Source organism: Haemaphysalis longicornis, unplaced genomic scaffold (assembly GCF_048455015.1).
Source record: "Haemaphysalis longicornis isolate Haplotype H1 unplaced genomic scaffold, Haemaphysalis longicornis Haplotype H1 scaffold_7, whole genome shotgun sequence".
NCBI lineage: Eukaryota > Metazoa > Arthropoda > Arachnida > Ixodida > Ixodidae > Haemaphysalis > Haemaphysalis longicornis.
In genome coordinates this window covers 178523173-178551054 of record NW_027526422.1, presented here as the reverse complement: position 1 = coordinate 178551054, position 27882 = coordinate 178523173, and the positions used below count along the sequence as shown (strand labels likewise).

Genomic DNA, 27882 nt, shown 5'->3' with positions numbered 1-27882 from the left:
GTTTTTTATTTTTCAGAAATTTTCATATATACAAGTGCTGTGATTAGCATCTGGATCCATAGCCCCAAGGCTAGTTTTGGATCCATACAAAAAATTTCACATTTTTTTTTCATCCAAGTCAAGAACAAGGAACATATCAGGTGTTCAATGCATGTAACAAGGAAGATGTGTTGATACATTACAAAAATAAACGCCAAACTTTGAACAAGAATAACGGTACATACACTTAGGAACTGTACATGGTATCAGGGAAAATACGTATTATGGGCTGCAGAGAGCTTTCAACTAGGTGAACTATATGTGTCAGACATCATGTAGGTTTTTTTTGACTGATCGTTTTGTGTCATACATTTTAGTGTTGGTGGGAGGCTATTCCATATTTTTGTGCCAATGAAAGGAAGGCTTCGACACCCATATACATTTGATATCTTCGGTAGGTTCAGGTTATTATTGTTAGCATGCCTAGTATTTCTACTAGGAAAGCTTAAGATAGATGAGTGGTACGGGGTGTTAGTACTTATGACCCTCTTGATCAGTATTGCTGTTTTGTAATCTCGTGCTTTATTGAAGTGCATGATGTTCAGCTCCTTAAAAATTGGTGCCGTTCCGAGGCCCAGCAAGTTCATTCTTTAGAAGTTATTTAACCAGCCGTAAACAGTTTGTGGACGTTTTAGGTGAAAAGTCGACACTGAAAGACGTCAAGTCTGGAGTCCCACAAGGCTCGGTTTTGGGTCCTATTTTATTTTCTTTATTTGTTAACGACTATGTTACTTCTCTTACTTACGCCAAAGCAATCCTGTATGCTGATGACACAGCACTATTAATCAGCTGTAACTCTGTGGCCGAAGCTGAAACTCTGGCAAATGAAGATCTCGCGGGAACGTTAACGTGGTTCAACACAAACAAATTAGTAATAAATATTAAAAAGACAAAATTTATTATTTTTTTTTCGCGTCAAAAACAGTTATCCCACCTGTGTAACCTTCAAGTAGATGGAAAAGCAATTTGCCAAGTAGATGCATATAAATACTTAGGCGTAACACTGGACACATCAATGCACTGGGCACAGCACATAAAAACCGTTTGCCAAAAGCTATCTTTTGGTTGCTTTACCCTTATCCAAGCACGGAAACACTTCACCGAGAGAACACTGCGCCAAATTTACTTCAGTATTTTTCTTCAAATTTACTTCAGTATATTTACTTCAGTATATTTAATTCAGTATTTATTTCAATTTTTCAGTAATTTTAATTCAATTAATTCAGTATTTAATTCAGTATATTTAATTCAAATTTACTTCAGTATATTTAATTCAGTATTACGGCACCATTCAGTTACGTTCTGATGACAGCATTTCCAATACTTCAGCTCCGCGTGTATTTTAACCGCGAGACATTAAAAAACCGCGAGCCATGTTCCAAATTGCGAGTAGGATACGTTATTCTTGTATGAACAGCCCCGCGACTTCATACCTTGCAGGTTTAAGCCACACTCAAAATATCCCCATCACCGTCCCCGGCTCTACCTCTCGGCTTGTGCGGGGAAAATTTCAACCGCTATGAAGGGGGAGTGGCGCTGGTGCCAATGTTCATTGTCAGTACTGAGCGGTGTGCTCTAGAGCCTTGTAATCGAACAAGGTCGTTTTTTATGACAGCATATAAAAAGAAATCAATTTATACCTATGTTTAATTACATTGATTCTAAAACGCGAAGCTTTAGATGTTGAGTTTGTCGTTTGCTTCGCTCAGATTCAGCGCTAGTTTGGCGGGTTTGACACGGGTAGACGCTGTAAAGCTTCGCGTTTTCCCATCGTTGTCCTCAGACTTAGGTGTAGTTGATTTGTTTTTAGAAACAGGACATGATGAAGACACGTTCGTTAAGTCTGGCAGTCTTGACTTTCCTTAAATCAATTAGAAAAGAAAGACTTTACATTACCACATTATGGCCTTGTGATCGCTGTGGTAGACAATCAGAGGTTCTGCCATCATGACTTGACACAGTCTTTTTGAAAACGTGACATCTATGCTGGAATGGTTTTGGGTGGTGGGTGAATCGGTGTCTTCAGAAACAACGAGTATTGTGCAACATGATGATCTCGTTTCATTCAACCGATTGCTTGGTCACGTCCACGTTGGTCTCTGCAATGTCTTTTCTATCTGTGCCTGTTGTGTATGCATTACTTCCACCCGGCAACTCTGAACGTGGGTCTGGGACGTGTTCAAACACAAGTACACAGTGACGATCTTGAGCACATTCAGTGCGACGACCGCACGCGCATTTTTCTTGACGTTGGGCGCTTCGGAGACGTTGGTGGTCACGAAGGGATCAGTCATGTTACACTTGGTGTAGACATCCACTCCGCCGTCATGGTGATGTAGATCGGACGACAAGGTTGGCGATCGGTACCCCATGAGTTCAACAGTGCATTCGACCATAGTTCCGTGAAGCAGAGGATGTCCGTTGTGCCCAGGTATTCTTCTTGTGTAACGGCTTCCCCGTACTTCTGAAGAAACCTAAGGTTGAGTGCAGCGACGATCATGACTTCCTGCTCGTCTTCGTAGCGCTTCTATGTCTGTAGCACGGACTCTTGAAAAAGAAGACGCCTCACCTCCCTCGACCCTGCGGGCGGAAAGCAATTGTACAAGATGCGCCGAGGTACGGCCCCAGGAAGAGACCGTATAACAGTCCAACTATTGGCGAACCTCTTGTACTCGGCCTACTTGCAACTGTTAGATTACATAAATCAAATCTGTGACGGCCGTCCACTCCCCCCAGAATGGAAGACCCCCTTGGTCACTTTTATACCCAAAGCAGGAAAAATTGTTAATATTGATAATCTAAAGCCAATTTCGCTCACCTCATGCGCGGGTAAGCTGATGGAGGTGATGGTCCGGGATCGTCTCTCTCCACACATTGAGTCCACGGGCCTCTTTGCTGACACTATGTTCGGGTTCCGCCCACATATGTCAGCACAAGACGTCCTTCTCCAGCTACACCGCGACGTAATTCGAGCAACTACAATGCGAAAAAACGATAAAGCCATGCTAGCCCTAGATCTCAAGGGGGCATTTGACAACATCCGGCACAGCAGCATACTAGAAAACGTAAGTAGAACGGATTGTGGTCAGAAAGCCTTCGCATACGTCAGAGATTTCCTCTCCAAGCGTCAAGCATTCCTGAGGATCGAAGATGAGGAGTACGGTCCATATTACATGGGTGCAAGGGGTACTCCACAAAGAGCGGTCCTATTGCCGCTACTCTTTAAGATTGCTATGATGCAGCTGCCGCACAAATTAGCTCGGGTAGAGGGTATACAACATGCCCTTTACGCCGATGACATAACAATCTGGAGCACAGAAGGCAGCCTTGGGGAAATGGAGGACCGCCTTCAAAGGGCTGCCAGCATTATCGAAAGCTCTGCTAATGACTGCGGCCTCCAATGTGCCCCAACAAAATCAGAACTTTTGCACATTAAACCCAATTCTAAAGAGAACACAAGGCTTTGCATCTCTTTAACAGGTGGTTCTATCAGAGAAGTGGAAGAAATTAGGATCCTGGGCCTGCTTATTAACAACAAACTTAGACCAGAGACCACCATTGCCAAACTGAAGCGAACAGGTGAACAGGTCGGACGGATGATACAACGCGTATCCAACAAGCGCGTAGGGTTACGGGGCAGAGACGCGCTCCGGCTCGCCCATGCCTTCGTAACCAGTAGGATCCTCTTCTCCGTAGCCTACCTCCGTACGAACAAACAACACGAGAATCGCGTTGACGTCATCATTAGGAAGGCCACAAAACAAGCCCTTGACCTCCCGGTGGCTACCTCCAACACCAGGTTATCGCGCTGGGAGTGCTCAATTCATATCAAGAGCTGAAAGAGGCTGATCTCACAAATCAGTACACTAGACTCGCACAAACGGCGTCCGGGCGCCACTTGCTTAATCGCCTACAAATAAAACATCAGTGCATCCCAGAGGAGACGTGCAAACTCCCAGAGTTGTGGTGGCACAGGCTCTGGGTGCATCCACTTCCGCGTAACATGGAAAAGCACACTCACGGAGGCAGGAGGGAAGCACGCGCTAAGACCCTGGAAAGGAAATACGGAAATGGGCGAGGTGTGTTCTACGTTGATGTGGCAGGACCGTCGCCTCTAGGGTTTTTCTTTGCCGCTGTAATTCACAGGGACCAGCAAGTCTATGGGCTCTCCTACCGGGCTCCTAACTCCACGCAAGCCGAGGCGATTGCCATAGCGCTCGCCGCCTCGGACCCGAAGTCAAGGACAATAATAACGGACTCGCGCCGAGCCTGTGAAAGGTATTTAGCGGGCACGGTACCACCCTTGGCCTACAGAATTTTAAAACGAGTGGTGCGGTTCCTAGACCCCGCTCCTAAAGAAATTGTGTGGTCTCCGGGGCATCACGGTCTGAGAGGTAACGAGGCCGCGCACGCGGCTGCCCGAGCGCTTACCCACCGGGCGCCTCACCCATGCTCTTCCGGCTCGGAGATTAGCAAACCATTTCTGCGGTTTAGAGAAATCGTAAAACATTACTGCGATAACCGCCGGCTTTACCCAGCCCCTGCAAAGGGTCTGAGCAAGGCCGATGAGCGAATACTGCGGCGCCTGTAGACGAACACATTTATGTGCCCGGCAGTAGCAAAGCATTTCGACCCTAAAACAGATGGACGGTGTCTGCACTGTGGGGAGGTGTCCGACACCTTCCACATGGTGTGGGCATGCCAGCGCAACCCTGCCTTATCCCCCAACCCTTTCCCTACCAGAGAGGCATAGGGACTGCACCTAGAGGCGTAGGGAATAGGGACTGCACCTGTGCGGCGGGCCACAGGCTCTAACTCTTTTTTATTCTGATCAAAGATAAAGTTTCACTCCTCCTGCTGCTCCTCCTCCCTCGTCCCCATCATCGTCATCATAAGCATATTCGACTAAACCACTCATCAGAATGAGTGTCGCACCTCATCGTCCTTTTCTCTGCATTTTTTTGCCGAAACCTGGGACAAAGGGACCTCCGGAGGTGAGCCACTCCGAGCGAAATTGTCTTATTACCTTCGACTGCCTTCTCACCTCTGGGGAACAGAAATGAAGCCGCCGTTCCAGTGAACCCGTTGAGAAAGTTTGGGCCAGTTAAGAAGAAGCATGCCGCACCCATTCATACTGCACCGCCTTTGCCGACCTATGGATTGTGCCTTGGTGGCTGCGTGACTCCCGCTACTATGGCGCCGACTTCTGCCCCGTGAGCGTGACCCCAGCCATATTGACGTCTGTGACACTGGTCTGGGCCATGGAGTCCCTCATCGAAAAACGGCGGGTCGTGTGGGAGTCACTAACATTTGTTAACACTTTCTACGCATCGGGCTGCCACCTATGTGTGAGTTAACTGATCTGTTATGAATTTTGACGGACCAAAATGATTGTCTGGACAAGGTTAACAGAGAAGTATAAAATATCATGGACATTGAATAGCTCAACACGGAGATGTTTCATTCCTTTGATTTTGGAGGAAGGGCAATATAGGTGAAGGTTCAACTGTAAATGAAGGTCACCCATGCCATAACTAACCGACAAGCTCGCATAGCGTCCGTCAAAGCAACAATTGGGTCAGACCTCCGAGAGCACCGAAAGGATGAAGATGCAGATGCGGAAAATATGGAAACAACGAATGAAAAGAGCAATATTGGCCCCCTAAATCACAGATGCCCCTACAATTCAGCATTCCATTTGCAAGATATATTGCCAATGGAGAACGGCCGTCTTGTGTGCTGCGCCGGAACTACATCATACCATCTAACGGACGATAAATGCTCAGAGCAAACTGAAATTCTTGTGAGTAGAGGCCAACTAGAGCAAGCAGAAAACACCGCTGACGACTCGACCGCTGGTTATCAGACACCAAGAATGACAAATGCGGCAGCTGAGGTACACGAAATTGCGAGAAACAGATAGCAGCAGGATAGCTGAGTGGCAAAACGAAAACACTACCATGTTTCTGGAGCGTCCGCACATGTCTATGTTCCTGAAAGTAAGAGATCGCACGAAACTTATGAAAGGCCGACAGATAGGCAGAAAAGGAACAACCACCCCGATAGAGAATGAATTTAGGAGTGGTTTGCTTCGCAACGTGGCACATGAAAGACGCAAGCGGACCCAATGGATGCGGTGTGGCAAGACGCAAGGGATACACCGAGTCGCTGAGAGCCCCAGGACTACAGAGAGACTTAAGCCAAAGGGAAGTCAAAAGGAAGCAACGCCTTCGATTAAAAAGAACTCTCCGAGGCTTCTCATGGTTTCACAAACGACGCAAACTTCTGGGAAGAACAGAAAAGCCTGCCGGCGAACAAAGCCTTTTGGATCCACAAGCAGGGGTGACTTCTTCTGTTGCAGGCGTCTCAGCTACATGCAAGGTTCAGCAGCTGCTCATCGAGGCCGGAGTTCCAAGCTTCGGCGGGGTATTAAGCATCGATTTCATCGGTGGAAGCCGAAGTGGCGAGCTCTCTGAACCTTCTTGCTTCAACGGACTTGATATTCTTGGTACCTTTTACCTGGTCTGCTTTGGGCCATGGACCCTAGCATGTCGTGATACTTTTAGCATTTTTCGCAAGGGGAAGGATGTTGAAAAAGAAGACGCCTCGCCTCCCTCGTTCCCATCATCATCATCAGGATGAAATTCTATTAAACCACTTATAAGAACGGGTCCATAGAGAAATAAAAAATTAGAAGAGTGAACACACGGGCTTATCGCGGCCGAGTGGCCTGACTCGCGCGCCGTCCGGCAGTCGGCCCAGGTGGTAAAAAACTATATATTTAAAATTAAGCTAACACACAATATTATACTTTTAAAATTTTGTTACACATTAGACTACACATTTTTATTTGTGTAATAAGTTGAATGGCTGTCAATGTAAATTTTTGTGGCTTCTTTGCGCCAAGCCTGGCCAAGCCGCAAGCACAAGCTGCCATTTGGCTCTTTCGGCAGCGTTTGCACGTGCGTTTCTGCAGCCTCGTGCTAACCTCTGTTGTTGAGAAGGAAGCGCCTAGCGCTTTATTTGCGACATCGGTTTTGCATCCTGAACGAAAGGTGAGACTTTCTTTTTTAAAGTGCTGGTGTGGCGTATCATATTTACGTTTCCTTGTACTGCAAACGCTTCGAGCACTGCATAACCTCAGGGAATCAGGCATAGCTAGTGCTGCGTCTTTAAGATAAGCGCTTTGGAAACGCCCCGGAAAGGCGTAAGACACCATTTTTTAGCTGGACGTAATGGTATTTTAGGCTGGTTGTGCCGTTTTATCTAGCGCTGAGGGATGCCAGCGGTACGCGCCCGTCGTCGCACGTAGCGTTTACGTGCCGCAAACGACGGCTGTGAGTTGCGGAAGTGGCCGGCCGGCCGGCGGTCCGTAGGCGAAGCAGGCGTTGTGCGCTGTCGCTGCACTGAATTACGTGAGCCGCAGGCTGCGTTGTATTATACTAGCTAGCCATTGCTAGCTTGGCCAACTGTTACTGCTATTATGGCTGTGATGCGCTGCAAAGCCGTCCGGGCTAACGTACACGGCGAAGTAGCCGTATCTTTATTAATTTGGCTTATCTGGGCATAACCAGCAGCCGTACACTCATCGTAAGTTTTACACATGGGTGCATACCAAGCTGCCTGCGGACAAAGCGAACCCGCTCGCCAACGCCGATAACGCGCGCTCGTCGCTTCGCTTTGGCGCGCCAGGTACGGTAAAAACGCGTCTTTCGTAGGCAGATAACAGCTTTGCTCGAGGCGGGGTGAGTGCGCAGTGCATTGAAACGTTCAAATTTGGTCTTCGTTCTACATCGTATATCAATTCCGGTATCGCAGGCATTGCATACAACTGTTCCACACTTGCCGTTTTTTCAAGCGTTTGCTCTCTTTTCTCTGGTCATATTTTGGCTAGTTTCATTAAACACGTATTGCGCAGGTTGCACCCATTCAGTCGGAACTGTGTGTTTCTTGTCATATCGTTTTAAGGCATGGCCTTTGGCGGTCAGTAGTACTCAGTACGACGCTCACTGCTGCTTGCCGTGGTGCCCACACAGCGCCCAATTATACTTTCGCCAGGTGCCCGTTCTCGGGATGCGTTTCTTTCGCGAGCGCGTGGGGCAACAGGTTTGTTTAACGTTCAGCTCGCTCTCGCTCTTCGTCCTGATTTTACAAAAAAAGACAAAGGGATTCAGGCTATGTGAGCAGCGTTATCATTCTTGTTAACCCAAACAATAGGTGAATTGCATTGAGAATGTGCCTAACCAGTGTTGCGAAATTACAAAGACCCATATTTTAAGTGTTGCTAATAGCTTGACCGCATGATTGCTGAATAGAATAAGAGAACTTGCGTTTTAAATAGGTGGCATGCACTGGAGGCAATACGTGAATACTAGTTGCAGTGAAATTTACAGACTATTCGCATATCATCTGTCATTGCAAGCAGTTTGTGTACTATATCACCTATCACCTGTGCAGGTCTACAGGTGCCCTCAAGACAGAGCCAACCAGCCAGCTGCATTCGTCATACCAAACATGGTGCAAGCACTTCATGAATCGTGCCCTCACAGGACTCACAAAAGTGGCCGTGCCAACTGTTCTCCCAGAGTTATTCAGTTGTATTGATGACTGCCTGCAATGCTTCTTGCTACCTTATTGATGCTTCTGATGGATACCGCAACTGTATTCCATCTATTGAACCTTGCCATTAGCACCTAAAATCTAACGCAAGTCTCGGCACTCAATAAGGCGTGACCACTGAAAAGACTATCGTTGACTCAAGGAACAAACGGTTTTTTATCAGTGACATGCCTCATATCATTAAAACCACTAACAACAGCGTATACAGTCTCCAAACTCCACTCGCAAGTTATTGTTGCTGCTAGTTGTAATATTGTGAAAACAGTACATTCACAAAAACCCTTTTACATTATGAAGACTGCCAGGGTAAGAGGTCATGCTAAATGTCGTTTGTCACCATACGTGCTGCCTGTTGTAGGACTGGCCTAGATGAAGAGAACCATGTTAGGACCTACGGTGTCAAATGCTTATGGGATTCTGTAATGTGCCACCATTGTCTCATACACGAGAAGAATATACTGCTTCCCTGTTTCTTATATTAGACTGTTCGTATTGACAGCGGAAGGCATGAATTTGTGTGCCTTAATCGAGCCTGGAACCTGTCGGTTGACTACGTGCACGTACCTAAAATATCCCCGCCTGGCCATTTGCCTTACTGGGAAGGCAACGCTTTCGGAAGGTAACCCAGCTTCTTGGGAAAATGCACCCTTGCAAGGAACCAATAGGAAGTTGATTTTTTTCCTCTTAACCTTTTGCGTGTGCATCTCCACACAAATGGGATTTATGTTCAATTACTGCTACTGATTTGAAGTTGCCCCGAGGCAATAGATCTCATTAGCGTTCATCAAATAGGCGAGGCCATCAAAGCCAAAGTTTTTCCCTTCTTTCACATCCTAACTGGAGAAATTGCCAGACTAAGAAAATTATCTGCGGAGATAGTGGTTGTAAACAGTTGCTAGTATCCGAGTGTCTAGATTATGTTATGGTTGATATTTTTGTATGCCTGCAACAGCGCACAGAGTCTGAGGGTGTCGTAGATACAAGTACACCTGTGGATGGCTGAGTTTCTGGGTTTTCTGCATTTTCAATTACTGTGGAGAAAAAAACCTTTGTGTGGTTGTGTACCTTTACTTGTGCATTTTTTTTTCATTCCTGGAAACGTATTTTCCTCTCACTACTGTGTATTGTCTCTGTTGTGTATTACTCACTGTTTATTATTATATGTGTTGCAAAGAGTGATGACAATTTGAACTTGTTCCGTTTAGTGGCATGCAATAAATATTTCTTCATTTATGGTGTGTCTCTTTTATGTGGCTCGGCAACATGTGAACACGCGACAGAATTCTTAACCAAGTGTGAGTGGTACTGTAAATTGCAATTTCACGTTTTCAGAAAAAGGTTTTAATTCTGTAGAAGCATACGGGCACTAAGCCTGAGAATGATATATTCAAATAAACACTAATTATTGCATGAAAGCGTCCGAATACCGTACCGATGCCCGTCGCTGTGAGCAGCGCTTTCCAGTCCTTCAAACTACCCGCCAAAATCGGTGTCCGCGAAACCGAAACCGAAAGTGAACGTACGAAGTATGGTTAGTAGTTTGGCTCTCCGTCCGCTCGGTGCGCTACACTACAGTACAGTCATTCGGCCGCAGGGCTCTATGGGAGTGTCCACTCTTACCAGTATTTCTTTCTCTATGACGGGTCTCCGCGGCTCGTCGTCCCTTTCTCCACACGGACGTGGCGACGGTGTCCAGGTGCGGCTTTTTTGAGCGGTAGCACACGTTCATCAGATCGGGGTCGACGTTCTGTCCGGTGTGTTAGACGTTGCTTAAAGGCAGCCTACTCAGAACGAAACGCACCCGGTCTTCCCCTTACGGCAGCCAATCCCAAAGTGGGATGGCAGTATGTGCTACTCTGGAGGTACGCAACACTTTAGTTGGGATAGACCAACGAAAACCTCTATCACAAGAAAGCTTCAGGTTCAACCATCGTCGCCATTAAACTCAAAAACAAAGATCAAACGGCTAACTCCACGACTAGATTTTCTGGTTTTGTCATCTTTGTTGTTCAATAGACGGTAGTTGATTTTTCTCGTTCACTTTACCCACAACCATTCATCATCATCGTAATATAAGGCTGGCTTCCCTGCACTGTATTTGCGTTCAACGGCACCAGTGAAACAATAAAACTTCGCTTTAAAACTTTAGCTGAATGTATCTTCGCAGCGCGAGGAATCCTATACCGTGAGCATTGTGATTGCATGCGAGTAAGATCGGTGATCCCGGGACACCGTACGTAGCAGGAATAAGCCACATCACACACGTCGCCATCACCGACTTCCCGGCTGTATTCCAGGTCCTGCGCGCGAACTTTGAAATTTCTGGCGAATTCCATTGAGAAAACAGGAGCAGTGACATCGTGCAGTGAGGAGTAGGGGGCAGAGCACTTGGGAGAACGCGGGAACAGGGTCATTGTGCCTGCCATTGGAATGCGGCACGCACTGGGCGAGCAGATGGGAGTGCAAAAAAACAATGAGGGGAAAACACGGTCCCGACCCGCCTGTACCAACCAATGGGCTCGGCTGCGGCTGCCGGCGGCCATCCTGCTAGGGGCAAGAAACCACGTACCTTGTGCTTTGCACAGTCTGCCGAATTTGCCAGTGGTTTTAAATTGCGTAACAGATTCTCAAGGTCTACTTCAACACTGTGTACTATGAGGCGAGCCATGTCCGACGTCTCCGTATTGATTTCTACCATGAGACTTTCGTTAAAGCTCAGATCTCCGAGTACAGGGACCTTGTTTTTTTTCACCTCATTGGCTTGGATATGCAGCTACCACAAAGTAAAAAAATGCATAAGAACTCGCAAATTCATTAACACTTGTTTATCTTCTGGTTGTAAACGGTTCAAATGCAGAAATTGACCATGAAAGTCGTCAGAGCAAAAAGTAATTCAGAGTTACAACTGTAGAGTGAAAAACAGCAGTTACGCAAGAAACTAAATAAGCAGAAAATCAAGCATTTTCAGAAAACCAACAGGAAACAACCAGGTTAAATAGTTTGTGTTTTGAAAACAAAATGTTTGTTTTTTGAAAGAAGACCGACTTATGACCCACGACAGCAAATTAAAAAAAACATGCTATCAAAAGTGCAAACAAAAGAGACTGACAAAAAAGCACTGTCTCAGCACATTTCCGAAACCTAGCAGCAAATAAATTAAACAGTGAAGGTGCAAATACTACGCGACACAATTCAACGAGCATGAACAGTTTTATAATAAAGTTGCATGAGTGAAACGTACGTGGGAATTGTGACTCCCGGCGCCACCTTCACACTGTTTGTACAACCATGAGCCACGCACGAAACAACCATATTTGTTTGGATGGCGTTACATGGCGCGCACGCGAATCAGCAACACTTTTCCGTGCACGCACGGAACGCGAGCTGCAACAACTGCGCGTGTTCTCCCATAGGAAGATGGCGTCGCGACGGCTTCACTTTACGGGCGCCCCCTCCACCACAACAATTTTTTAACCTTCTTGGTCCCGACCCGACTGTCGTGAATTTTGTCGCCGAGATGGACATGTGCGATAGCTTTTATCTGGTTTACTGAAGGCGATACGGGCATATAACTTGTAGTAATAGCAATATAGGGACAGTCTGCAAGATCGGCGAGCGAGGGACATGTGGTATCACTACGAGGGCCTCTCAAATACGACAAAAACTAGGAACAGCCAGCCGAATGTATTGAGGGCTTAGTTTAAGAGGCTGTATTTTGCGCACATGCGCCATCTTTTGGTGTGGAGTGGAGGTTACAATGCCGGCTGCTTGTTCTTGAAATCGCTGGTTCGAAACCTCCGTGCGCCATTTTTTTGAGCCTCTAGCATTTTTGAGAAGTGCTCTCTCTCTCTGGCTCCATATATATATATATATATATATATATATATATATATATATATATATATATATATATATAAGGTTAGTAGAGACAGAGACAAACGAGAAAGACTTAGAAAATAAAAATACGTTTACTGACGTTTCAGGGAGAGGACTCCCTTTATATATATAGGGAGTAGTAGAACTTTGAAGATGGTAGAGAACACAAGAGAAGAAAAACTTCGAACAAGGTAAAAGCACGATTGTGGCCTACGGTTCAGCAAAGAGAACTTGCTTTCCTCAGCAAGTTATCTTTGCTGAAACGTAGGCCACAATCGTGCTTTTACCTTGTTCGAAGTTTTTCTTCTCTATATATATATATATATATATATATATATATATATATATATATATATATATATCGAAAGGTGATATATTGACGAAGGTCGTACTGAAGGCGAGAAGTTAGGAATCGCGGATCAGGGAAGCAGAAACGAGCCGATCGAAGCAGTACGAGAGAACCCCGTCGCTCCAGGCGGTGGCGATGAGGATTACCGACAGTCTTTTTGCTGATGATGACGCTGCTCGCACTGGTCGACATGACCCATTCTGGGTAATGACGACTCTGATGCTTTTGGGGAGCGTAGCTAATATTCTTCACTACAATCAACCCCCCGCGAAAGAGGGTAGCCATCCTGGCGACTCAAGGTGATGGCGAGACGAGCGGGTCATAATAATGCTTCAGACGAGCAACATGCACTGTGTCACGTCCACGGCGTCGGAGATCCTGGGAAGGCGGTAGCAGCTCGACGACGTAGTTCACCGGGAAAGTGCGTTCGACAACACGGTACGGCCCCTGGTAGTTATACAGGAATTTCAAGCACAGGCTAGAGTCCTGTGGGTAGCCAGAGCCACACGAGAGAACCGGGAACGAAGTCGGGTGCGGGCTCTCCAGCCGTGATGGACTTTTGTCGCTCCTGCTCTTCAGTGGTGAAAGAACGGGCAAGCTGGCGACATTATTCGGCGTGTTTGGCAGCCTCAGAGATCGGTGTGCACTCAGATACATCAGAATGTTAGGGAAGGATGGTGTCCAGCACGCACGATGGCTCACGCCCATATAGAAGGAAAAACAAAGAAAAACCCGTCGTCGCTGGGATGGCGGTGTTGTAGGCGTACGTCACGTAAGGGAGTCCAAGGTCCCAGTTTCCATGGTCAGACGCAACGTACTTAGACAACATGTCCCCGAGGGTACGGTTGAAGCTCTCTGTGAGGCCATTCGTTTGTGGATGGTTGGCAGTGCGCGTTCGATGGATGACGCTGCATTCCTTAATAAGAAGCTCCGCGACGACGTCAGACAAAAAGACGAGTCCCCTGTCGCTGAGTAGCTCCTTAGGCGCACCGTGACGGAGTATAAAACGCCTCAGAAGAAACGAAGCGACGTCCCGTGCCGTAGCAGCTGGTAGAGCGGCGGTCTCCGCATAGCGCGTCAAGTGGCCGATGGCAGCTATAGCCCAGCGGTTTCCGGCGGCTGTGCAGGGTAACGGTCCGTACAAATCAATGCCCACACGATCAAATGGTTTTACTGGCAAAGGCAGCGGCTGTAACGGACCGCACAGATGAGGTACCGACGGGTTTCGGCATTGGCAATCTCGGCAGGATCGAACGTATTTTCGCACGAAGTTGTACATCCCGCGCCAGAAGTATCGAAGACGCAAACGTTCATAGGTTTTGATTCGGCCGACATGACCACACGTAGAGTCAGAGTGGAACAAGGCACAAGCATCGGACCGCAAATGTCGAGGAATCACGAGCAACCATTCGCGGCCATCCAAGTAGTAGCTGCGTCGATAAAGCAGCTGATCGCCTACTGCAAAGTGAGATGCTTGCCTACGGAGAGCGCCTGGCGTTACGGCTTGGAAAGGATTGGTGAGCGGGGTGAGGAGCGCAACAATCCTTGGGTCCTTCCATTTCTCAGCTGCCATATCAGTCACAGAAAGAGAAAACAGATCACCTGGAGAGTCCGATATATCAGCAGGTACGGGTGAACGGGACAGAGCGTCGGCGTCCGAAGGCTTCTGACCTGTATTTCACTCGTATATCATATTCCTGGAGGCGAAGCGCCCATCCCCCAGACGACCTGCCTGCAGAACGTTGATAGAAGACAGCCAACAGAGGGCGTGGTGGTCGGTGACCACATCAAATGGGCAGCCGTACAGATGTGGTCGAAATTTAGCAAGCGCCCTGTTGATGGCCAAGCACTCCTTCTCGGTAACTGTATAATTGGATTCTGGCTTCATTAGGGTGCGGCTGGCATACTCGACGATATATTTGTCGAAACCTGGTTTACGTTCGCACAGCACAGCCCCAAGGACAACTCCGCTGGCGTCAGTATGAAGTTCGGTAGGCGCTGCAGGGTCCAAGTGTCGAAGTATGGGTGGCGAGGTCAGGAGACGGTGCAAAGTCTGGAACGCGTGGTCGCAGGCCGGAGACCAGGCAGGCAAGTCACGGGCACCACCGAGGAGCTTCGTCAATGGGTCAATGATGGAAGCAAAGTTGCGAATGAAACGCCGGAAGGACGAGCAAAGCCCTATGAAGTTCCGAAGGGATTTTATGTTGGTTGGCTTCGGGAATTCGGCGACAGCGCGAAGCTTGGCTTGGTCGGGGAGCACGCCGTCCTTTGCAGTCCTTTTTCAAATATTTATTCCTGCAAAGAAAAAAAAAGGCAATCATACCTCATTCGGCACTATAAAACACTGTTAAAACGCCAAACAGCACTGGCAATAAGGACTGCAACTTTGATATGTGTCCTTACGGAATCCCTCGTCCCGTACGTCTCTGTTCTACAAAATGCATTACGAGGGTTCTGGCTTCAGTAGTCTGAAACGCCTTTGGCTATCCCCGACTCCCGAAGGCGTCTTACGTGCGGCCGCTGGGAAAAGACGTTCCTCGTCTTTCCGCGGTGGTCGAGGGGCGGCGCTAGTTGACCGGGCTCTGAGCAGTCGTAAATACAAAACCCCGCGGTATAGTCGAGAGCGGAGTTGCCGCTGAACTAGCTCAATGGTAGAGCACCGCACGCGTTATGCGGAGGTTGTGGGTTCGATTCCCGCTTCCGGAAAAAACGGCGCAATTTTTCTCGACTTGAATTTTCAATTATTTATTCCTGCAAAGATAAAAAAGGCAATCATACCTCATTCGGCACTATAAAACACTGTTAAAATGCCAAACAGCACTGGCAATAAGGACTGCAACTTTGGTATATATTGCCGCGAACCATACATTGGGTTTGTTTATTTGTGTTTTGCTTTTACCGCCCGGCTGCGCCGGTCTGCGTTATCTCTGCGCCAAGGGAAGCGCGTGTTCCATTCTTTCTTTCTGTGCCGCATGTGTTATCTGTTGTGATAGGGAGAGCATTCCGATCTAACGTGAACACCCCAGAATAATCTTCTTGGATCTACTATGTTCTCGATGCGAATCGACGTTTCGAGAACCACGCGCGCCGAAAGATAAAAAGCCTGCAGTGCGGACGCCGGGGCATTCGATTCGACGACACTCGCCTGTGCAAGTCACTTTGTTGACCGCTGCTTCGCCGCCTCTGTATTCTTTTGAGTTGTTAGGGGAGCACAAGTTCGCTCCAATAAACGTATTTCTCATTCAAGACAACTGCTCCGTCCTTGTCTTCGTGACATCTGGTAGAGGTGCGGGGTACGCACCCTTCATGCCCACTACAACCTCTGGAAGCCGCAAAGCCAGTCCAACAAGAGCCAGCCTCTGCGTCCAAGATTTACCACCCGAGTTCGGTCTACTACCGGAGAAGACGAAGAAGAAAGACGTCGCAACCAGCACCATGCTCAACCAAGCCAATCGTCCAGTCGTTCTGCAGCAGCCACGGGAACCGCCATCATTCCGAGGAGCCCCCGCAGAAGACCCAGAAGAATGTTTGGAAAAACTAGAGCGCGTCCGGAAATTCAACAGGTGGGACGACGCAGAAACGTTCCGGCATGTTTTCTTTTACTTGGAAGATTCGGCTCGCACTTGGTTCGAGAACCACGAGAGCTCCTTGACAAACTGGGCTCAGTTCAAAAGCGAGTTCACTAAGACCTACACTATCGTGGTCAGAAAAGAACGCGCAGCGCTTTTACTCGAAACTGGAACGCAGCACCCCAACGAAGGGGTAGTGATCTTTGTTGAGGAGATGAAGAGGTTGTTTCGACGTGCGGATCCGGAGATGACAGAAGAAAAGAAACTAAGGTTTCTCATGCGAGGGGTGAAGCAGGAGCTTTTTGCTTGCCTTGTGGCAATCCTGCCAAGACGGTGGCCGAATTCGCGTCTGAGGCGCCCGCGATGGAGAAGACGCTGGAAGCTCGAACGAGGCAGTACGATCGCCCGGTCAACGTGATGGTTTCCGAGACGATCGGTGCCGGGGCTACAAGCTCCGACACACTGCGTGAGACCATCCGAGCAGTGGTCAGGGAGGAGCTTCGGAAGCTTTTTCCGACGACGCCGCAACCTCAAGTGGCTTTCCTGACTGACGTCATCCGCGAAGAGGTTCAACACGCTTTGGGCACTTCTATGCCATCCGAGGCACCCCGCGAGCCACAGGCGATGACCTATTCTGCGGCTGTTAGTCGACCCCGCCCTGCTCCAACCCGTCTACAAGAAGCTCCACCGTACCGCCGTCCACTCTCGCCGCCGTCCCCACTCTCGCCGCCGTCGACCGTACCGCCGTACACAGCCCAAACCCAGACGCCGAGGAAGACTGACGTTTGGAGAACGCCAGATCATCGTCCGCTATGCTACCATTGCCGGGAGGCCGATCACATCTATCGTCGCTGCCCGTACAGGAGACTCGGACTGGGTGGTTTCTCCGTCGACGCCCCACGCCCCCGACCCGGCCAGCGCCCTACTGAGATTGACGAATACCTGTCCAACACCAACCGAGGACCAGCCCGCTCACACCGATCGCCATCGCCCTACCCATACCAGTCGCCTAACCGCCGTAGCAATGCTGATTTCGCACCTGGAAGGTCCCCCAGCCCACGCGGGGAAACTAAAAGCAGCAACTTCTGGAGGTGAAGTTGCTCTACGGTGAAATACTGGAAACCCTCCAACGACGCAAGGACGCACCGAAGACAGTGATTCACGACATGCCCTCATCCCGACGACCCGACCCAGCCCTGACGAGACTCCTGAACACGACGAACAGCTACATGGCGCGACGCGTACCCGACCTGACCGAGACGTCCGTTGAGAAGACGACGACAACGACGATGCACAGTGCCCGACCGTCAACACGTACAAGCAGAGATACGACGCCCCGACGAACCCGGAACTCGAGGAAGACTGCACCTGACGTCAAGGTGTCCATCGACGGCTTTGACGTAGTCGCCCTCGTAGACACGGGAGCTGACTATTCGGTAATGAGCGGACCATTTGCGTCTAAACTGAAGAAAGTTATGACCAGATGGGATGGTCCGTATATACGCACAGCAGGAGGCCACCCCGTGACGCCAAGTGGAACGTGCACATCGCGCGTCACCATAGACGGCACGACGTACCCTGCCGCGTTCGTCATCTTGCCTAACTGCTCCCGCGACGTAATTCTCGGAATAGACTTTTTGACGGACAACGGCGCAATAATTGATCTGCAGACCAAGTCGATAACGTTTTCCTCCGATCACTCCATGACGCCGAAACCGAACCCCGAACGACGTGCTGCTGTAAGGATTGCAGATGATCATGTCACCCTGCCACCCCGCGCAAGCTTGATGGTCGCAGTCTACTGTGAAGATGCTGCTCCTGACGTCGACGCTATAGTAGACACTGATCAAAGGGTGCTTCTCGACCGTGGTGTGTCGGTCGCAAGAGGCATTGCGCGCTTCAAGGAACACCAATGCCACATTTTGGTTTCTAATTTCACCGAGGAGTACCAGCATTTAAACAAGGACGCGGCAATTGCATTCCTCGAAGAAGCGCAAGAAGCAAGTGACGTGATCGCAGTCGCCGACTTTGAACGCACACCCGTAGAAACCTTCAAGCTCGCGCAGCCCTTCGACGTGAATCCGGCGCTACCGCAAGAACAACGGAACAAATTATTGGCTTTGCTGCGGCGCTATAGCGAATGTTTTTCGTCGAGCGCAAAACTACGTCAGACCCATCTAGCGAAGCACCGAATAATAACCGAAGATGGAGCCCGACCTACCCGACAGTCACCGTACCGCGTCTCTTCACACGAACGGGAAGCCATCCGGACTCAAGTCGACGACATGCTCAGCGACGACATTATACAGCCATCGAAAAGCCCCTGGGCTGCGCCCATCGTACTCGTAAAGAAAAAAGACGGCACAATAAGGTTTTCTGTTGACTACCGACGACTGAACAAAATCACGAAAAAGGACGTGTACCCCCTCCCCCGAATCGACGACGCCCTCGACCACCTCTGCCACGCGAAGTACTTCTCATCGATGGACCTGAAGACCCGCTACTGGCAAATTGAAGTGGACGAGAGAGACCGAGAGAAGACTGCATTTATAACCCCAGATTGCCTATACGAGTTCAAGGTGATGCCGTTTGGGCTGTGCACAGCACCAGCGACGTTTCAAAGAGTCATGGACATTGTGCTAGCTGGCCTTAAGTGGCACACCTGCCTCGTATACCTCGACGGCGTAGTGGTATTCGCCCGGACTTTCGACGAACACCTCGCAAGGTTGGAGTCTGTACACGAGGCCATTCGTACGTCGGGGTTGACGCTGAAGCCTGAAAAGTGCCGTTTCGCATACGAGGAACTCAAGTTCTTGGGCCACGTCGTCAACGCCGCGGGAGTCCTACCTGACCCGGCAAAAACTTCCGCTATCGCGAACTTCCCTAGGCCGAAAGACAAGAAGGGCGTGCGAAGATTTCTCGGGCTGTGCGCATACTACCGGCGTTTCGTCGCAAACTTCGCACGCATTGCAGAGTCACTCACGCGCTTGACGAAAGACAGCACCCCTTTCAGCTGGGAAAACGACCAAGAAAAAGCATTCTGCGAGCTGCAAAAACGCCTGCAAAGCCCGCCCGTGCTCGCTCATTTCGACGAAAATGCCGAAATGGAAATGCACACGGACGCCAGTGATATAGGCTTGGGTGCCATCCTTGTCCAAGAGCAAAGCGGCTGCGAAAGGCTAATCGCCTATGCCAGCCATGGTCTGTCGAAGGAGGAGAAAAACTATTCTGCCTCTGAGAAAGAGTGCCTGGCTATTATATGGGCGATTTCAACATTTAGCCCATACGTGTATGGAAGGCCTTTCAAGGTTGTAACAGACCACCATGCGCTGTGTTGGCTCGCCAATTTGAAGGACCCCTCTGGCCGTCTTGGGCGGTGGACCTTGCGCCTGCAGGAGTTCGACGTTACAGTCGTTTATAAATCCGGCAGGAAACACTCCGACGCCGACTGCCTGTCCCGCGCCCCCGTCGACCCACCACCACAAGACTCTGATGAAGACAGCGCGTTCTTCGGGATCGTGACGGAGAGCGACCTAGCAGCCCAGCAGCGTACCGACCCCGACTTACGCGTCATAATCGAGTACCTCGAGGGATGCAACGTTGCCGTTCCTAGGACCTTCAAACGCAGCTTACCAGCATTCAGCCTGAGAAACTCCGTCCTCGTGAAGAAGAATTTCATCCCCGGAACAAGAGCGAATTACCTTCTCGTCATCCCCGCGGACCTTCGTGACGAAATTTTGGAAGCGTGCCATGACGACCCGTCTTCCGGACATCTCGGCACAGCCCGCACTATTGGAAAAATCAAGGCGAGGTACTACTGGCCCGGCCTTACCTCTGACGTCACCCACTACGTCCGGAGCTGCCGTGACTACCAGCGACGAAAAACGCTGCCGACAAGACACGCCGGACTTCTACAACCGATCGCCGTCCCATCAAGACCATTTCAACAGATTGGAATGGACCTTTTAGGCCCGTTCCCTACGTCACGATCACAGAACAAGTGGATTGTCGTAGCGACAGACTACATGACGCGCTACGCAGAGACCGCCGCTCTTCCGAGGGGGACTGCACAAGAAGTGGCAAAGATTTTTATAAGCCAAGTTGTGCTGCGACATGGAGCCCCGGAAGTCCTAATCACAGACCGCGGAACGGCATTTACTGCGGAGCTGATGCAAGGAGTATTACGCTACAGCAGCACGGATCACCGAAGAACGACGGCGTACCACCCCCAAACGAACGGACTAACAGAACGTCTGAACAAGACAATCGCAGATATGCTGTAAATGTACGTTGACGTTGAACATAAGACTTGGGACGAAGTGCTCCCGTATGTCACGTTTGCGTACAACACGGCTATCCAGGAGACGACGCAGCTGACGCCGTTCGAGCTTGTCTACGGTAGAAGGCCAACTACGATGCTCGACGCCATGCTTCCGCACGTATAAGACGACGACCTCAACGCCGACGTCCACGGATATCTTCAACGTGCGGAGGAGGCCCGCCAGCTCGCTCGAGTTCGTATAACGGACCAGCAGCTGGTGGATGCGGGCCGCAACAACCTCCGAAGCCGAGACGCCGAGTACCAACCAGGAGATCGTGTGTGGGTTTGGACTCCCATCCGACGACGCGGACTCAGTGAGAAGCTCCTGCGACGCTATTTCGGACCCTACCAGATTCTACGACGGGTTAGCTAACTTACCTACGAAGTGATCCCTGATGGTGACTCCGGCACATCACGACAACGCAGGCGGCCTGATGTCGTCCACGTGGTTCGCCTAAAACCTTTCTACGGACGATGACGAACTTTTATTTTCATTTGTTCGGACTGTCGCTTATGTTAGCATCGAGTCGATGCACTCTTAGAGGGGGGTAATGCCGCGAACCATTCATTGGGTTTGTTTATTTGTGTTTTGCTTTTACCGCCGGGCTGCGCCGGTCTGCGTTATCTCTGCGCGAAGGGAAGCGCGTGTTCCATTCTTTCTTTCTGTGCCGCATGTGTTATCTGTTGTGATAGGGAGAGCATTCCGATCTAACGTGAACAGCCCAGAATAATCTTCTTGGATATACTATGTTCTCGATGCGCATCGACGTTTTTAGAACCACGCGCGCCGAAAGATAAAAAACTCCCAAGCATTTCCCCGAGGGTGAACATGGTTAAGTGCGAATGCACGGGGTGATGCTATGTATTCGTTGTTGAGGGTAGCGTTGCCTCCGGGACATCCATCGCACGACCGCTCTCGACGGAGACGCGCGCGCGACTAAACTGGAGCAGGGCGAGAAGGAGACTGTAGCGAGAGAGCGCGCGCGAGCCGACCCACGGAGGTCTGGCGGTTTATCGCTGCATATATAGGGGGGTACGCCGCGCCGAGCGCGCCGAGCCATGTGGCTGAGAGAGGAGGCGGGCGCGCGAGAGAGAGGGGTGCGCGCGCAGCTGCAGCCAGCGAGGAGAGAGCAGGAGCGAGCGAAGGGGGAGAGACGCGCGCAGCGGCGCACGGCAGCTGCCGGGGAGAGGAGGTGGGGTGCGTGACGTCACGGCGCGGGGGAGGGAGAGGGATGCGCGCGGCGCACACCGCCGCGCCGCGAGGGAGCGGTGAGGGCGTGCCGTCACGTGGGGAGTGACGTCATGTGCCGTTGCTAGGGATGCTCCTCTCCGCTCCACGCCGTTGCTAGGGGAGAGGAGGACTCCAGACGCCGCCGCCGCCGCCGCCGGCGGTGGAAGGTTTAGGGTCGCTTATAAAGTGCATTCGCACTTATAAGCCTGCAGTGCTGACGCCGGGGCATTCGATTCGACGACACTCGCCTGTGCAAGTCACTTTGTTGACCGCTGCTTCGCCGCCTCTGTATTCTTTTGAGTTGTTAGGGGAGCACGAGTTCGCTCCAATAAACGTATTTCTCATTCAAGACAACTGCTTCGTCCTTGTCTTCGTGACAATATATATATATATATATATATATATATATATATATATATATATATATATATATATATACATATCAGGGTAAAGAGTTCTGGAGTATCATAGCAATAGGTCAAAACTAGGGTGCAGACACTTGGAGAACATTGAACAAAGGTTTTCTTGTTCCCAACAGTTTCGAAAGGTGGCCCTTTCTTTTTCGAGGGTTCTCTTAGAACAGACTGAAAAACGCTTATACACACTTTACCTCCGACGGCTTCCCTTTCTCCACAACCTCGCCAATGAGAACACTCGGGGAGAGTAAGAGAGCGGGAGAATAACAATAACATGTCGTAACTATTGTTAATAAGTCGTAACTAATAATAAGGAAGAAAAGAGGAAGGGGGAGGGTAAAGTTGTAAATGGGAAGGAGGCACCGTTTCGGCATTGATAGACGGATAACAGACGCATAAATTTCAACCAATGTGCGTGTACAGAAAAAACCGGCGTGCTGCGTCGGTGTGCGGAGATATATATATATATATATATATATATATACATACATAACATTTGAAGTCGAAGCTCGAAAGCCTGAACGGAAAGGCTCTGGATGGCAGAGAAGCATGCCAACCTCTGGCTATTGGTGATCAATGGTTAAAAAAGACGAAAAAAAGTATTTTTCTATGGTGGTTTGAGACAGTCGTTAGACAGAGACAAGAGCCACATGGCCAGCAGGTGGCCGGAGGAAGCTTATCAGGAAACGAAAAATTCTTGGACAGCCTTGAAAAAAAGGGTCAGTGAGTCCTCAGTGCGCGGAGGCTCGCACGGGTCCGTCTGAGTGAAATGGTCCGGAAAGTTTGCGTAGAAACCGATTTACGCCTCGCAAAGAACCACAGGCCGAGACGGATTTATTACCTCACCGTCGCCAGAGGGGCAGTTGCCACGCGGATCGTCCCGCACCGCCCCCTCGGGTACGAACTTAAAGGAGAAAAAAAATGCTGTCATCGGCGTCCCACTGACAGGAAAAATGACTTCCTGCGCCTTCAAACAAAATGTATACACCAAACGAGTATCAGGATAAGCACTTGGATCTATTCATTTATGCCGTGCAGAAAGATATAATCAGAGAGTTCGGAAAATGGTTGCCCATCCGCGCACCCTGGCTAGGGGCAAGCAGGCAAGCACTCAGGTGCCTGATTGAAGATACTGCCACTGTAATTAAACCTGCAGACAAAGGCGGGGATTTGGCAATTAGGAACAAGACTGCCTATCTAAACGACGGACAGCGACAGCTATCTGACAAGACGTTCTACCGCAAACACAGAGACCACCCAACATTGGGATTTGAAGCGGAAATTGTGGATACACTTTAGTCCTTGCTGCGTGTTGGGAAAATAACCGATCCGATGTATCAAGCGATGCTACCCTAAAATTCTAATCCAGGACGTTTCAATCGCCTACCTGTAATATACAAAAAAACAATCCTGGTGGCCCCAATGTATCCAGCAATAGAATGGCAATGGAAAAAATATCCAGTTTCATTGACCACTTTAATTAAAGACATCCCCCAGTCTTTCTCCTCATACGTAAAAGATACAGGCCACTTTCTCCGCGAGGTTTCAGGCCACCAGGTGCCAACCGGCAGTTTTCTCGTAACAATGGATGTTACTTCCCTGTCCACTAACATTCCTCACTCTGATGACATCCTTGCCGCAGTCTCATGCTACGGTGACTGTAATTTCTGCTTGGACGTAACCCCTGGCACTCTGAAAACCCTCCTCCACCTCGTCCTTGAGTACAATCACTTCGAATTCGACAATAGCTACTACCTCCAAATTAACGGCACAGCCATGGGTACCAAAATGGCACCTACATACGCCAATATCCCCATACCGTAATAAAAAACAGAGTTCATTGCAGAATGCTGTCCAAATCCTATCAGTTATGAACGATTCCTCGATGACATCTTCTTCATTTGGAATTCTGATGAGACAAGCGTCAGGGAATTTATCTCTCTCAGAAATCAACTCTCGGCATCTGTCAATCAAACTGACCTATTAGATATCCACTGAAACCATACTTTTTTTTATGTCACGCTGATATTGAACCAACAGAGAGTCTCAACAATATTGTACATGAAGCCCACTGACCGCCAACGATATCTTCACTTCTACAGCAGCCATCCTCCCTCCCCCCATTGTAAAGGAATGATACCTTTACTCACATTAACACCGGTATCGCAGGATATGTTCTGGACGGAACGATTTCGAAAAAACACGATGCGGAGCTAAAAACCTCTCTGATTGGTCAAAAACAATCCCGAAGGAATTATTGACGATGCGATTAGCGGAGCAGGCAATTTACAAAGAGAAGACATTCTGACTGAAACCCCAAAAGAAACCCACCACGAGCCTAACTTAGCCCTTACGTACTCGTCCAAATATTCCCAAGTAAACAACATCTTGAGACGAACTTTAATATCATAAGGCAGAGTGAGCGCATTTCGGCTGTTTTGCAGCGGTCCTCCCGTGCTGTCGACAGACGGGACAGCAACTTGAAGGACCTTTTAATCGGGGCAAAAACAGAAGTACCTGAGCGAACTCTAGGCTGCCAGCTATGCGGGAAGCCGCGCTGTAAACTTTGTCCCCACATGGAGACCACCAATGTTGCCTAGGCCACCAGGTCAACCTTTAAATATGAAATCAAAGACAACCTCAATTGTGACTACCATAATGTAATCTACAGACTCCGTTGCCTTGTCTGTGAAGAGGAATATATTGGCCAAACAAAAACATTTTTCCGCAAAAGGTTTAACAATCACAAGTGACAGGTGAAGGGCCTCTCTGGCCTTCTGATCTCCAGGCCTGTCCGACTCCCGGGTCATTCGTTTGCAAAAATACAGGCCGTCTTAATTCAGTCCGGCTTCCGTACCAGATACGAGCGGGAACAAAGACAATCATTCTTTATACATAAATTTCGGACGTTTGACGAATGAATAAATGACACCACAGAGAGATTGAGTTGCTTCCCAAACTGACGTAACCACCTTGAGGTATTTTGAGGGAGGGCTAAACGAATTATCATGCAATAGTTTTTTTTCTTTCCTTGTTTTCTTTTTGTGTACTTTTCGTTCTCCTTTAAGTACGTAGAAAACATCCTCCGCCCCTGAAAGGAGCCGCGTTGGGCCGGCGTTTGTGACACTAGGGGGACGGGGGGCGAGGAGGGGGGGGGGGTAGGTTGCGGTGCGGGACGGTCCACGTGGCAACTACCCCTCCGGCGGCGGTGAGGTAATAAATCCTTCTCCGCCTGTGGTTCTTTACGAGGCGCAAATTCGTTTCTGCGGAAAATTTCTGGACCAACCATTTCCCTCAGACGGACCCATACGAGCCTCCGCGCACTGGGGACTCACTGACCCTTTTTTTCAAGCCTGTCCACGAATGTTTCGTTTCCCGATAAGGTTCCTTCGGCCACCTGCGGGCCATGTGGCACTTGTCTGTCTAGCGATGGTCTCAAGCCGCCATAAACAAATGCTTTTTTTCGTCTTTTTTAACCATTGATCAACAATAGGCAGAGGTTGGCATGCTTCTCTGCCATCCAGAGCCTTTTCGTTCAGGCTTTCGTGCTTCGACTCTCCAAATGTTATGTATCTCCACACCCAGCGCCGCAGGCCGTTTTTTTCTGTAGACGCAGATTGATTGAACATTATGGGTCTGTTTTCTGTCTATCAATGCTGCAACTGTGCCTCCTTCCATTTAAAACTTTCCTCCCTTGCTTCCAATTTTCTTCCTTTTTCCCACCCTCTGTAGTATAGTTACGACATATTATTGTTACTCTGCCGCTCTTTTACTCTCCCCGAGTGTTCTCATTGGCAATGGTAGGGAGAAAGGGAAGCCCTCGGAGCCAAAGTGTGTAGAAGCGTTTTTCTGTCTATTCTGAGAGAAGCCTCGAAGAAGAAAGGTCCACCTTTCGAGTATGTTGCGAACAATAAAACCCAAGTTCAGTGTTCTCCAAAGGTCTGCGCCCATGCCATGGGCAATAATGGGTATGTAGTGAATGGGGACTGTGCAGACGACGACGAGATATCACCGGCCTCATGGAGAAGGCACCACGATCTGTGATAGCTCGCTGCATTGAGATCATCGCTCCGGCTGGTCCTCTAAGTGCCTACCTGAATACCGTCGCCGGGAATGCTACCATTCCCTGCCAATAGCGTCACAGCCGGGAGAGCCCCTTTCGGGATTTGTCGTCGGCAGCGAGGAGTCTTCCCTCATGCCCCGCATTCAAGATTTTATTCGCCAGAAAATCGCGCGTCAACTATATCTTCTATCGTGTGCGCCCGCTGCGGTATCAGTGCCCCCATTGTCTTCAACACTTCAGCAAGCGATACGGGAACAAGTCGCCGAATCTCTCCCTTCGGCCTGCCCATCGGGGCCTGTCGCTGTCGCCGTCGCTAACCTACACAGCACCACTGCTACGACCTCGCCAGCAGGCACCGCTTTGCGCCCCACGATCGCCGCAGCTTCCGTCAATGTCGCCGTCCCGACCACTACCTCATGCGCCAAACGTGTGGCGAACGCCTGACAATCGCCCCATATGCTTTGTGTGTCGTGTCGCCGGCCACGTCGCCCGTTACTGTCGCCGCCAAGGCGTCTCATATGATCTGTCGTTTCAGTCGCCGTCCTACGTCGTGTATGAGCCGCCACTTCGTCAGCAGTCCACCTTGCCGCCGTCGCACTCGCCTCCTGCAGCCGCACCGACATTCAAAAACCGCAGGTCGTCCTTGCCGCGTCGACGATCTATCTCACCCATGCGTCCCCGCGTTGAGCCAACACAGGAGGATAAGTAGTCACCGCAGTTTCTGAGGCAAGAGCTGCGTCCACGTCGAAAACCTTAAAACCTCGATTTTCACCCCACAATGCCATTGATGTTACTGTTGAAGGACTCGCCGTAATCCCCCTTGTCGATACCGGAGCTGCCGTGTTAGTAATCAGCGAAATGGCCTGCCGCAAATTACGCCAAGTGATGACGCCAATGTTCGACCTCACACTCCGCACCGCCAGCGCACAATACATCCGGCCCGTTGCTGCGTGCACAGCACGGGTCACCATTTAACCACCACTTACCCCATTGAGTTTATCGTGTTCACTTCGTGCTCCTACGACGTCATTCTCGTTTAAGATTTTCTGTCGACCCACCACTCCGTCATCGATTGCGCCCGGGCTCAGCTGGAGTTATTTTCTGTTCAAAACGCCTCATCGGACGAGCCCCCTACCTTTTTCGCCTCGTAGCCGCCGAAGACACAGACGTTCCTCGTAGCTCTGCCATACTTGTACCCGTTCTGTGCGACCTAGTTTCCGACGCCACAGTGCTGCTCAGCCCTTCCGAGCTGTTTTGCCACCGACAATGCTTCCCGCTTCCTTTCGCAGTTTTATAAATGCAGCGTGGGTTCAGCTTTATGTTTATTTCCAACCCCTATTCATCTCCAGCTGCACTGTTTCGTGGTGAGTTCCTGGGTCGTGTAGAAGAGATTGACGCC

The 27882-nt window shown here is 49.6% G+C and overlaps 1 protein-coding gene and 1 pseudogene across 2 annotated transcripts in view; both read left to right on the top strand.

Moving 5' to 3' along the window:
- The window catches only part of LOC144147286 (uncharacterized), a 90934-nt gene that overhangs the window by 21381 nt on the left and 41671 nt on the right, over positions 1-27882 (top strand). The window lies entirely within an intron of this gene.
- On the top strand, positions 1273-4904 carry LOC144145580 (uncharacterized; annotated as a pseudogene).